Source organism: Papaver somniferum, chromosome 4 (genome assembly GCF_003573695.1).
Source record: "Papaver somniferum cultivar HN1 chromosome 4, ASM357369v1, whole genome shotgun sequence".
In the NCBI taxonomy this organism is placed as follows: domain Eukaryota; kingdom Viridiplantae; phylum Streptophyta; class Magnoliopsida; order Ranunculales; family Papaveraceae; genus Papaver; species Papaver somniferum.
The window spans coordinates 30437886-30449347 of NC_039361.1; positions in this window are offsets into that span (position 1 = coordinate 30437886).

Consider the following 11462-nt stretch of genomic DNA (forward strand, 5'->3'; position numbering starts at 1 on the left):
AAGCCGCAGCAACTGACTGCCCCATGACTAAAAATGATACTAAATCCCTTGATCTTCATGGGACCTTCAATTAACAGAGATGAGATTTGCCACTTGGTGATTTTTACATTCGAATTGGTTAATTTATTTATTTTTGTGATTTGCTCACTTGATGATAGCATTAATCTAGATTATGACACACTAGGTCAATTTGGAGGAATTTTGGAATTTGAGCCCAACAAATTACGCATTATGAAATTTGGGAAATTTGCAATGTTAATAACCATATGAATGTAGGACTGCATAAAGTATAAATTGACGTTTAGTCCCAAAGTTTGTGAATTTTGGACGCTTTAGTCCTGTCTTGTCAAGCCGGTATAAGAAGATCCAAACTTATCAAATCTGAGACGGGTTAGTCCAGATGTGAACAATTTAGTCCAAAGCATAATTTTTTCATGACAAAAATGCCCCATAAGCCAAGTTATTACTCTCATAATTTAGTTCTTGTTTTCATTCAACGGAAACAGCTTTCTGAGTAATTTCGACGTCTCACGAAAATTCAATCACCAAATATGATATGGTAATCGAAGAAACACTCGATTCAGCTTGATAAACCTAAACCTTCCATCGTCGATTCATTCTTTTTGAAGATTAACTCGAAATTTATATGAAAAGTTAAGGAGATTCAAGTACAACAAATTACTTTGACGATTTCATCATCGATAGCGATTTGAAGATAAGTTGAATCTGTTCTTATAATTTGATTTGATTTCCATTGTCAAAAATGTCGATTTAAAATTTGATTTTAGGATTTTAACGGTTTTTGAAACCTAATTTCTTTGATTTCGTTTCGATTTTTTTTATTTGACTAATGATTAAATAAGAGTTTAGATCTATAATCACGTCATCTAAATCTTCCTACTCTAAAACTTTCTCCGCTGTTGAACCCGTTTCCCAAAAATGGAAACCATTTGAATGTCGTTTTCCGTCTTAGATATAAACAGGTGGTCACAAATCATACCTAATCTTATTGCTTGTATTTTAGTTTTGCATTTGAGCTATTGATCATTTTAAGATTCATTTATCATCTTATTAGTTTATTTCTTCTATTTTTTTTGGTGTTCTGCATTCAGTGATTATTGATGGGCAATCGTAATTTTGTTTGTGTATTATTCCCCATTTAAGGTTTATGTGTCTGTTGCTTGAGAGCCTTGTTGCTTTTGGTGGAAAAAATGCTCATGTCTCTGAATGTTACTTATTTCTTGAATACTTGTCACTTAATGCATAATGTTATGGTGTGCTTAACAATGTTGATATTTCTTAGGACTTAACTAACTCGAGGTGGACCTTCTTATGATGCTTTTACTAGTGATGATGTTTGTCTAGTGATCATTTAAATTGCACTTTGATCTCTGAATTTTCTTTTTCTACTTCAGGATATTTATGGCAGACAATCTTTAGTAGAAATGATACATTGGTAAGGGTATTTACATTGGTTCTCTTTCTTTTGGTTTAATAAGAATGTTTAAGAAGTCCAATAATATACTGAACCGACGCAACCTTTCTACCTGAATTATGGGACGCCAAATTAATTTTTATATCTAGATCCGAGCAGCGATAAATATATCGTCCTTACTGGTGACTGGGAGTTAATAAATCATCTGAAACTGATGAAATACTTCACTCTGACGACATTTGTATAGCCAAGACCCTTATGTTATTAATACTTCGATAAAACCTAACAAAACTGACTGTGTATGTTGGTTGACTACAAGATGGATTTTCATTTTCTTTCTTTTTTTATAAAAGAAATGTAGCTTGTCGTAATCTCAAGGATAAATTTTCTCACTATTATCATTTATCACAATTGCTAACTGAACGACACCTTTGTCCATTAGTTGCATTTGATATCTGGATTTTTATTTGCTAATTTTTCTTACTCCTGGCATTGTCGTTAGATACTATATATGAGTAACTGAATGACAGTGTGTTCTGTCTTTATGAACAACTAAAAATCGGGAGGAAAATTAAAAAAAATCAGAGAACTATTATATTCTGTAATATTCAATAATATGTAGGGTTTTCTCAAACTTGGTTTAAGTTTAGCGGTAATTCAAGTAAGGTGTGTGCCCTCCTACTGGAGGCGTAAATATGGGGATTGTTTGAATATGGTGAGTCGTTGATGTATGCTTATGGCTGAGTGAAACTAGATACTGCAGTGGGGGTATTGGATGTTGTACGTTATACTCTTTTCTTTTGCTTAGGACAAGTAGACAGATAGGCAAGGCATACCTAATCGTAGGTCCCTAGCTGATTCATGCCCTCCCTTCATATCGTATGATTTTCGTTCCTTAGGGAGCTATACAGTGAGGAAGATAATCTTCACTTTCTTAATTTGGTGTGATTTGTAGCAGTAGGGAGGCTTAATGTGTACATAAATGTACACCTGTATATTCTTAATGTGTACATAATTGTAGACATATTGACTATGTTTCTGTTAGTATTGTGTATAGGAAAGTTGGTTGGGAGCCACGTCAAGGTGAGAGCCACTTGGATGTTACGCTAAGAGGAAATAATTTTATATCTCTCCATTTTTTGACATGATTTTCTGATAAAAAAAAAACAGTTCAATGTTTTCATGCATTTTAAGACAATAGAAACACAACTCTTCTCCTTCTCGATCTAAGAAAGGTTAGTGAATCAAAAGATTCGCTTTAATTTTTCTCTTTGTGTTCCTCTTGTCAAGCACGTAACTAATTTGTTGTTACCAAATATTTTTTAGGCTGCATAAGTTGCAGTTGGACAGACCGTTACTGCAGTTGGACAGACCGTTACTACATCAGTTGTACACCTGCTATTGTTAACGTGTACATAAATGTACACCTGCTATTGTTAACGTGTACATAAATGTACACTTGTTGATTTTAATGTGTACATAGTTGAACCACATGCTGAATTTTTGAAACTTCTAGGTTTGAAAGATATTAATCAAACTGCTTCTTGATTTTAATGTACACTTGTTGATTTTAATGTGTATATAGTTGCCAATCGCTGAAGATGCAGACTCTATGATCGTCTTTAGTATGGCAGAGGCATGTTAACGGAGCTGAGCTAGAAAATACAGTGGATTTTTTTGCCACTAATATAATGCATGGAAAAAGACCGAGGTATATATATCCTTTTTTCATCTTACTGTATTTATACAATTGATGTTCATGTAAATTACCTAGTTGTTAGCGAAACTATAGCATTCTTATTTGACTAGGCCATGCAAGTTAAAGAATGACATATGTTTTTGCATTTCAAGTGTGTTTGAGCACAATTACTAAGTGCATGAGGTTGACATCAATGAAAACCCCACTTTTTGTTATTACGAATATTGGATTTAACTAGCTCTGAATGAAGTTGACATGGTTGCGGTGTCCGTGAACCTTTCCATTTTTACAATGTCTCCATGTAGTCGCAAATTTCAGTTAAATCATATTATTGTTCATTTAGCACCTCAGACGGCAGATGAGATTTTATATAGGTCACTATTTGTGGACTTGTTAAATTTTTCCTTCTGGCTATGGATATTTTCTTTGTTAGTTGTTACTGAGTATAGGCTCCCATGAAACTAGGGTGTACAAACTAGTGCACATGTAAATAACAAAGGTGTACATAATTGTACACATGTTGGTTTTTAATTTGTACATAATTGTACACATGTTGTATGTGTTTCTCTCTGTCTATATGTGCTTATTATGTTTTACATGTACTAAGTTTTTGTCCGATTGTAACTGTATTACATGATATTAAAAAATGAGGATATTATATCCTTACTGTGAATGTGAATTACATGATATTCAAAAATGAGAATATTATATCCCTGAGGTCCACATCTTCGTGAACTACCATGTCTTGTTAGAGTAGCTTAGAGTTTAGTTTCTTCAAAATTTTAGGAGACACCACGAATTTTTTCAATTGTGTTAAATTTCGAGGTAATTTTCGCTTCGCACCCTTTTAATCTCCATATGCTTTTGTACCAGTACTTTATTAGTTTCATAAAGTCTTTCTTGCAGTGCATCTTGTTATATCTGGTACTGATTTAACTGCATTTTCTCCATGCACTCTCTAGCATCCACTGTTTTATATTCATATCGTTTTAGACAATCTTTTTGATGTAGAACATACAAGTTCCTCTAGGTTATTTTTGTTCCTTGGAAATGTGCACAACTGTTGCCCGCAGATTTTTTGCTAAATTCACTATGACAGTATGTTGAAATGTATCTAACATTTTTTTTTCTGAATATGGTAACAGGATGACGACATTGCACTGCTAGAGAAAGCACTCGCAATGTCACTAAACGACCATCAGTCTATTCCATCTGGTGGATTATTATTGGAAGACACTGATGAATTTTTGTACACCAATGTAAACTAAGTTTTTTTAAAAAATGAGAATTATATAGTCATATGGGTACTCTTTTTGTAGCTCTCGGAAAGATCTTTCCAAATATATAAAGTTTGCGAATTTTGGACAAATGGTTCGAAAGATAAATTATTTTTATATTATTTAAAATTGCTGACATCACTGTGAGTCATTTTGGACTAAACTGCAAATATTTGGACTAAACTGTAAATCCAGAAGGTTATTTGTGTACTTTCCTTAAAAAAGGACTAACTTGTACCTAGTTGAATGAGTCAGGGCTAACTAGTATATTTGGATGAGATTTTGGACTAAAGATTTACTAGGCAACAAAAACAAGAACCTTTACTCATCATCTTCTTCATCGGACAAACTCCAAGATGCTTGAATTGTATTCAATTCTTCCTTGATCTCAGAAAACTTAGTTGCAACCAATGAAAATTGTTCTTTCACGCACTTTACCCTTGAATTGACCTTACATACACCCTTGTGATTTTTTTGAAGAAGGATCAAAGTGGTAGGGTCACGGACATCAAGAGAGGCAATTCTTTGTCTCTTGCAAGCATTTTCCCTTATGCGTCTGAAGGTACAAGGACGAACCGGTTTGGGAACCCCAAGAGAGTTGCCAATTGAATCAAACCCACGTTCACGACAAATATGACTAATTAAGCAAGGGTAACCTAACGTCTTGACATGCGAAGTCATCGAAATCATTTGAGAGATAATAAAACCACAAATATCGAGACTTCGAATACCGGATTCAAGGAAATAGACTAATTCCGCAAACTCATGACTCCACCAAGAACTTTCAATTGTGGAGGGACAAAGATTGGGGATACCAAGTTTTCCAAATGCCATCAAAGTAATACTAAGATCATTAGTAGGGAACTTTCCTTGACTCCAAACGACCTTCTTGCCACAAAGCCCAATTGAGATATCATCACATGATGGACATTCATCACTTGGTCTAGGAAGCCGTACATTTCCCAACGGTATTTTGGTAATCCTTGAAATTAATTCTCTATCAACAAGAAACCTTTATCTATTTATCATGGATTTGAATTCCATCTTATTAAGATCAACATCATGAATGTTGGCATAAAAAATTCTTGTGAGAGAATCAAATCCTTGACCAAGACCATCAAAGATGTTTCCAAGATTGAATTTTTTGAAGCAAACTAAATCCTCTTCATGCCCACTAGATAGATCCAATTTCTTTTCTAGGATAAAACCTTTGGATAAAATTTTTTCAAAAATTCTAGCAAAAGAATCATCTACAAACCTAATCCTAAGAGAATTTTGGTCACAAGGCAAATCCATGCTAGAGGTATTTGAGCTTTTGGAACTCCTTTTTGAGCCCTTAGAATTCATCATGAGATCTAAGAAATTGAATGGAACAAGAGAAATTTACTTACTTGGATTGAATCTTGAACACCCTTTCTTTTAATTTATTCCAAAGAGACTTCAATGGAGGAAGCACACAAAACCCTAGGGGTTCACGAATGCGGACAGATTGGATGAAGAAGAGGGTGCGCGAACTTCTTCTTTATAAGACCAATAATGGGCTTGGACCCATTTGTCAACCGCGACTCACAAAGAAAAATGGGATTTTCTTAGACGATTGCACCTCAAAGGTTATACATCCCGTGACAATACACTTTGTGAGAGATGATGGATGCAGTTAGAAAGCTCTAAATGGTATTCAAAAGAATAACTAAACTGTAAACAACTCAAACCATTTCTTGCCCCATTCCAAGATGTATATACAAATGGGGTAGTGCCAGGCTTGTTACCAAAAGGCATAATATGCAGAGGAATTCTTATGCAATATTTCTGGTTGATATGTGTGAACAGCCCCGTGGTATAATCAAAGTAATGATGATAATCAGGATAGTCGGAGCTAGAGCTGGCAAACAAGCCCAAAACCCGCGGGTTCACCCGGCCCGGCCCGTAAAAACCCTAACCCGGCTCGGCTGGTTTCTAAACAAGCCGGGTTAGGGTTGGTAAATTGCAGGCCCGTGCACAAACGGGTTAACCCGGCCCGTCCCGCCAAAACCGCGGGTTCAGACCGTCAACCCGCCCTGGGTAACTTGTGAAGACACGTGGCGTCGCCCCTCCCATGAGTCCTATATACGTGTCTGTCTCCCCAACTTCTATACTCTATACGTGTTCTAACTTCTCTACGCGTGGTATAAGAAAAAGAAAAACCTAGATAATTCCCTTTCGTTCGTTTCTCTAATTCTCTGAGAGGTGAACTCTGAAGAACTGTGAATCTCTAATTCTCAGAGTCTGAAGAACTCTGTCACTTCTCAATGTTCTCATCTTCTTCTTCTTAGCAACCTAAATCAATCGTGATTCGTGAGTCCGTGACTCTTGAGATTAAACATAAATCAATCGGATTCAGTTCATGTTAGCCTAAGCGGAATTTGTTCTTTTGATTTGTGGATAAAAAAAGAATCTCAATCATCAAAAATCAAAAGGTATTATTACTTTAATTTGCAGTCTATTTTCTTTTTGGATTGTTAATATAAAAACTTTTCTGATTTTGTGGTCTTATTAATCTAACTATTTGCAGTCAGTCTACCTTTGTGGTCTTATTAATCTGATTTTGAGTTTTTGACTATATGTATATCAGTATATGATTCTAGTTCTCAGTGATTTCGATTTTTGAATGTGTGAGGGTTTGTGTTAGTATAGATTCTATAGAATCATATATGGATCTTATTGAAATATTGAATACTGATTAAGTACTGTTGTTGAACTTTTTTTTAATGATTTTCTATGAATTGTGTGTGTTGGATTTGATTGATCATTATTTTTTCCCTAATTCTAGAAGGATACTTATTTGAATAGGTTCAATTATACACTACAGAAGAGCATTGTTTGATTGAAATGGAAGTAAAACCCATATGGGAATTTTGATAATTGGGTCCAGGGGGTTTCTAGGATCCCGCAGGGAAATTGGGTTTTGGCTTTATGTGTCTATGTTTGATTAGCTTAAGGAGAAGCTGACAAAGTTTCAGGGAGAATTCACCTGATTGAGAATCTAAGGATATGGGTAGTGACTACTAGTTAGGTTATGCTTAATGACTTGTATTTTGTACAAATTATCTGTACTTGGCTAAATCATCTCACTTCTTAGTTCACTTTTGAGATAGGTTTATTTATTCATCTATAGGAGTACTCTTGTTGTTTGATTGTTTAGAACTCTGACCTATTCTTTGTGGCTCCATTATTCTAGGATGTCAAGTGTACAAGAACAGTATAACGATGTTATGAGTAGTGAGGATGACGATGTTGAAATGGTAGATTCTGAGAATGTCTCTGCAACTGTTGGTTGTGCACCTACAGCTATTTCAATTGGAAAGAAAGGAAACAATTCAAAGAAATCTCGACTTAGATCTGATGTTTTTTGGAGCTATTTCATTACAGATTCATAATAATGATTAGTTGGAGCAACTCAAAGATAGACATGGAAAATGAGAATGTTTTTTTGGACAAATTGGTTTTTGGATAGACAGTTATCACAGTGTCTCCAAATTTTGTATAGAAAAGAGATTGGAGATGTTTTTTTGGACAGTTATCAGTTTTTGGTTTAACCACAATATATATTTTGTGCAGGATCTATGGTATGGTAAAATGGTATTACTAGTTACTACGGTATCGATTCTCAAAGGGTATTTTTCTTTGTTGAACTGTGTAATTTTAACTGTGACTGACTGACTGTGTAACTGGTATAATGGTATTAGTTTTACTATTAAACAGTTGTTACTTGTTAAGATTTTCAATTTTATCATTTTGTTTCACTAGATTTTTAAATTTTGATAGTGTCACTAGTGAATCTGTTGTTGATTGAAAATTTGAAATGAATCTAAATATGAAATGAGTTATGTGAATGTTATGTTAGGTTGCAGCAGTCTTGCGCAGAAAACAGTGAATACTCTGTCGGACAATTCAGATCTGACATACGGGCGGGCTAACCCGTGAGCCCGCAAGTTCAGCCCGTTACGGGTACGGGTTGAAGAAATGCTAACCCGCGAAGAATTTCCACCCGCGGGTTTCGACCCGTATTAACCCGAACCCGTAGAACCCGTAACGGGCCAGCCCCGGCCCACCCGGTTGCCAGCTCTAGTCGGAGCTTTCCATCCTTCGTTTGTTCTGGCTAGAAGGAGTATTCTTCCGATTTCTAGGCTGTACAATATTATTTGGTTTAACATGTACATAACCCTTTTCGGAATGATTCTTAGACTTAACAGAATTAAGTTTTTCTAAGAATTTAAAGACGCCTTCGAATGCTCTGAATAGATCTTTATCAATTGATCCATTACAATAGTATTCCTCAAAGAGATCAAGAGTTAATCTAGTGAGGGTCCATATCCTCGAGATTGATGAGCATTTCCTCAATCTCTCCTTCTTTTTATTTTTTCCTTTAGATTTATACTTAACACCTAAATCTTCCCTTTTAGATGAAGTGAGATTATCATGAGAAACCGGAGGTTTTAACCATAATAATCTTTGAGCAATATTTAAGGATTTCTGGCATGCGTTACAGATGCCAAGAGCAAGTTTTCCAAAGAAATTTCCCATGGGATAATTTTTAAGAAACGAACAAACACAAACTTATTAGGTTTAGAGTGTTTGCCTGCTCTGATACCAATTGAAAAAGCGGGGGTCTAACAACACCACCCAATATTTCTCTTAGCAATGTGTATGGACAAACTCGAATAAACTTTTAAGAGAATCAATAAGACTCAATCTATTAAAAGTATATCAATGTTTATATAATCTAAACTCTCATTTCAATCATTGAAACATTCTTTGAGGACCTTATATAGTTGTTCACAAACCATTTTTCGTCAAAGCCATTTTCAAGTGATTGAAACTTAACATGACTTTCGTCACTAGTAAAGATGAACTTGGCCAAAGCGAAAGCTTACCAACACATATTTCGAGAAGTACATAAGCGAGATAAACTCGGCTCGAAATAGCAAATGTGTATAATCAAAGTCTATATAGCAAAACGACTTTTGTCTCAAGATAGGAGATAAAGTAGATAGACTTTTGAGTGATAGATAAGTTCAAGTCTCCACATACATTTTAGTCGATGAAGTTCCACTAGTTCCTTGAGTAGTTCTTCGTCTTTGTATGATGATCTCCATGGAGTCTTGAGCTCAACTACACTTTCTATCCTAGTCCGGGACTTAGATAATAGTAGACTAGGAATCAAGAATTATAGTTTTGATCACTAACATTGAGAAACATGCTTGAGATAGCAACGCACGCGAGTTAGACCGAGCAGTGCTCTAACAGTGCCTCTGCATTTTCAATTGCAGTATATAATCCCTGAAAGATATAAAAGCTTATAAAAAGTTCGGGGAACTTCCAGAGAAGACAAAGCCGAAGAGAAGAAAGTCATTTCGAAAAATAGATCCTAGGGTCAACCAAGCACCTCCCAACATGATATTGGAGATGAAGATGTTGTCGAAGAACGACCTGCTACACGAGGACGAGGTGTTCGTGGCCATGCACGTAGTCGTGACCGTGAACACAGTGAGGATGTTGATAATAAATGAATGGTTTCTTTGTTTTTGAAACTTATAGTTTTTTTAACATATGGAAAATTACGTAGTCAAAACTTATATCTTCAACTTATGTGTGTTCGAATTGCGTTATGTTATTTTTGTTAGTTTATGAATCTATGTGTTTAGTTGGTTTTAAAACCGATGTGTTTGCCCAAACAACCTTGGATGTTATTCATTTTTTTATTTGCCGATCGAATCGAAATACAAAAAATAAAAGAAGAAGATGAAATTCATGAGAAGAAAATAAAAGAAGAAAGAAGCACGTACTTGAGATCTTGCTCCAGTTTGGATCGAGAATTCACCCGGTGGTCTACGTGTGATTTTTTTCTTTTTTTTTAGATTATTTATTTCTAGCTATGATTGTTTATTTTATAAGGATAATTATTTCCCGTAGAATTTTGTATCACTACTGCAGTGATGCCATTTTAATGTCGTGTCTATTATAATACGTATTACATGACAACAATGTTGGTAAGCTTACTAGTAAAGATGAATTTTGAGACACCTATTTCTGCACGTCAAAGACAGAGCTGCAGACTATTTGTCTTACTCTTTCATGTTTGCAAGGAAATATGCGAACAATGTTGTGCATGATGTGGCAGCTTATGCCTACTCAAACCACATTTCCAAATGATGTTTTCCTTTGTTTTGTTGTATCTGTAGTAGCTAGAGTCTAAGAATTTAGACTTCCATGTATTGTTTGGTTGTTGGAAGAATAACTAGAGTTTGGAATATCCATTATTGTGATTACACATAACTTGTCCATTATTTTCATCTTCATGTTTTTAGGTTTATTTGTTTAAATTCTAAAACTTTTTGGGAGATGATCTTTGTAGTATTAATATTTATGATTCTTATGTATTGCAATATGTTATGGGATATGTGTGTTTGCGTCCGTGAACTATGTTTGTCCCATACTTTGTCAAAAGTAAAGTCTTTCATTGTCGATATTCATGTATTGATAAAAGAATGAATGGACTTTTGACAAATACAAAAGTTAAGCCTATTATGTCAATTTTTGATGGAAGATAGGTTAAAATCTTTTGTGTACAAGGATTATGTCTATTAATTGTCATTATGCAAATAGTGATGTAAGATATAATGAATCCTTGTATATTCCGCAGTATTCATCTTCCCTGATCCATATTTTATGTGTATACTGCATTACTCCATAAGTTTTTCTTGTGTTGAGTATATGAACGGTTAAGATAATCGTTTACTTATGGTTAACTTAGTCGTAGCTTCGTAAGTTCTCTTATGTTGATAATTTTCAATTAAATTGATCACTCTTGTGTTTAATTTGATTGAGTATTCCGATTAAATTAATCATAGGCTTACTTGTATTTAATTTGATTGAGTTTTTGGATATAGAAAATCATTCTTATGGTTTTCGTTGTCCAATAAAATCCTTCTTTTCTATTGAAATTAAGGTCGCTCGTGTTGTTCTTTCGGGAATGACATCAAATGGGGGAGAGTTCTTTTGAACTTGTGCT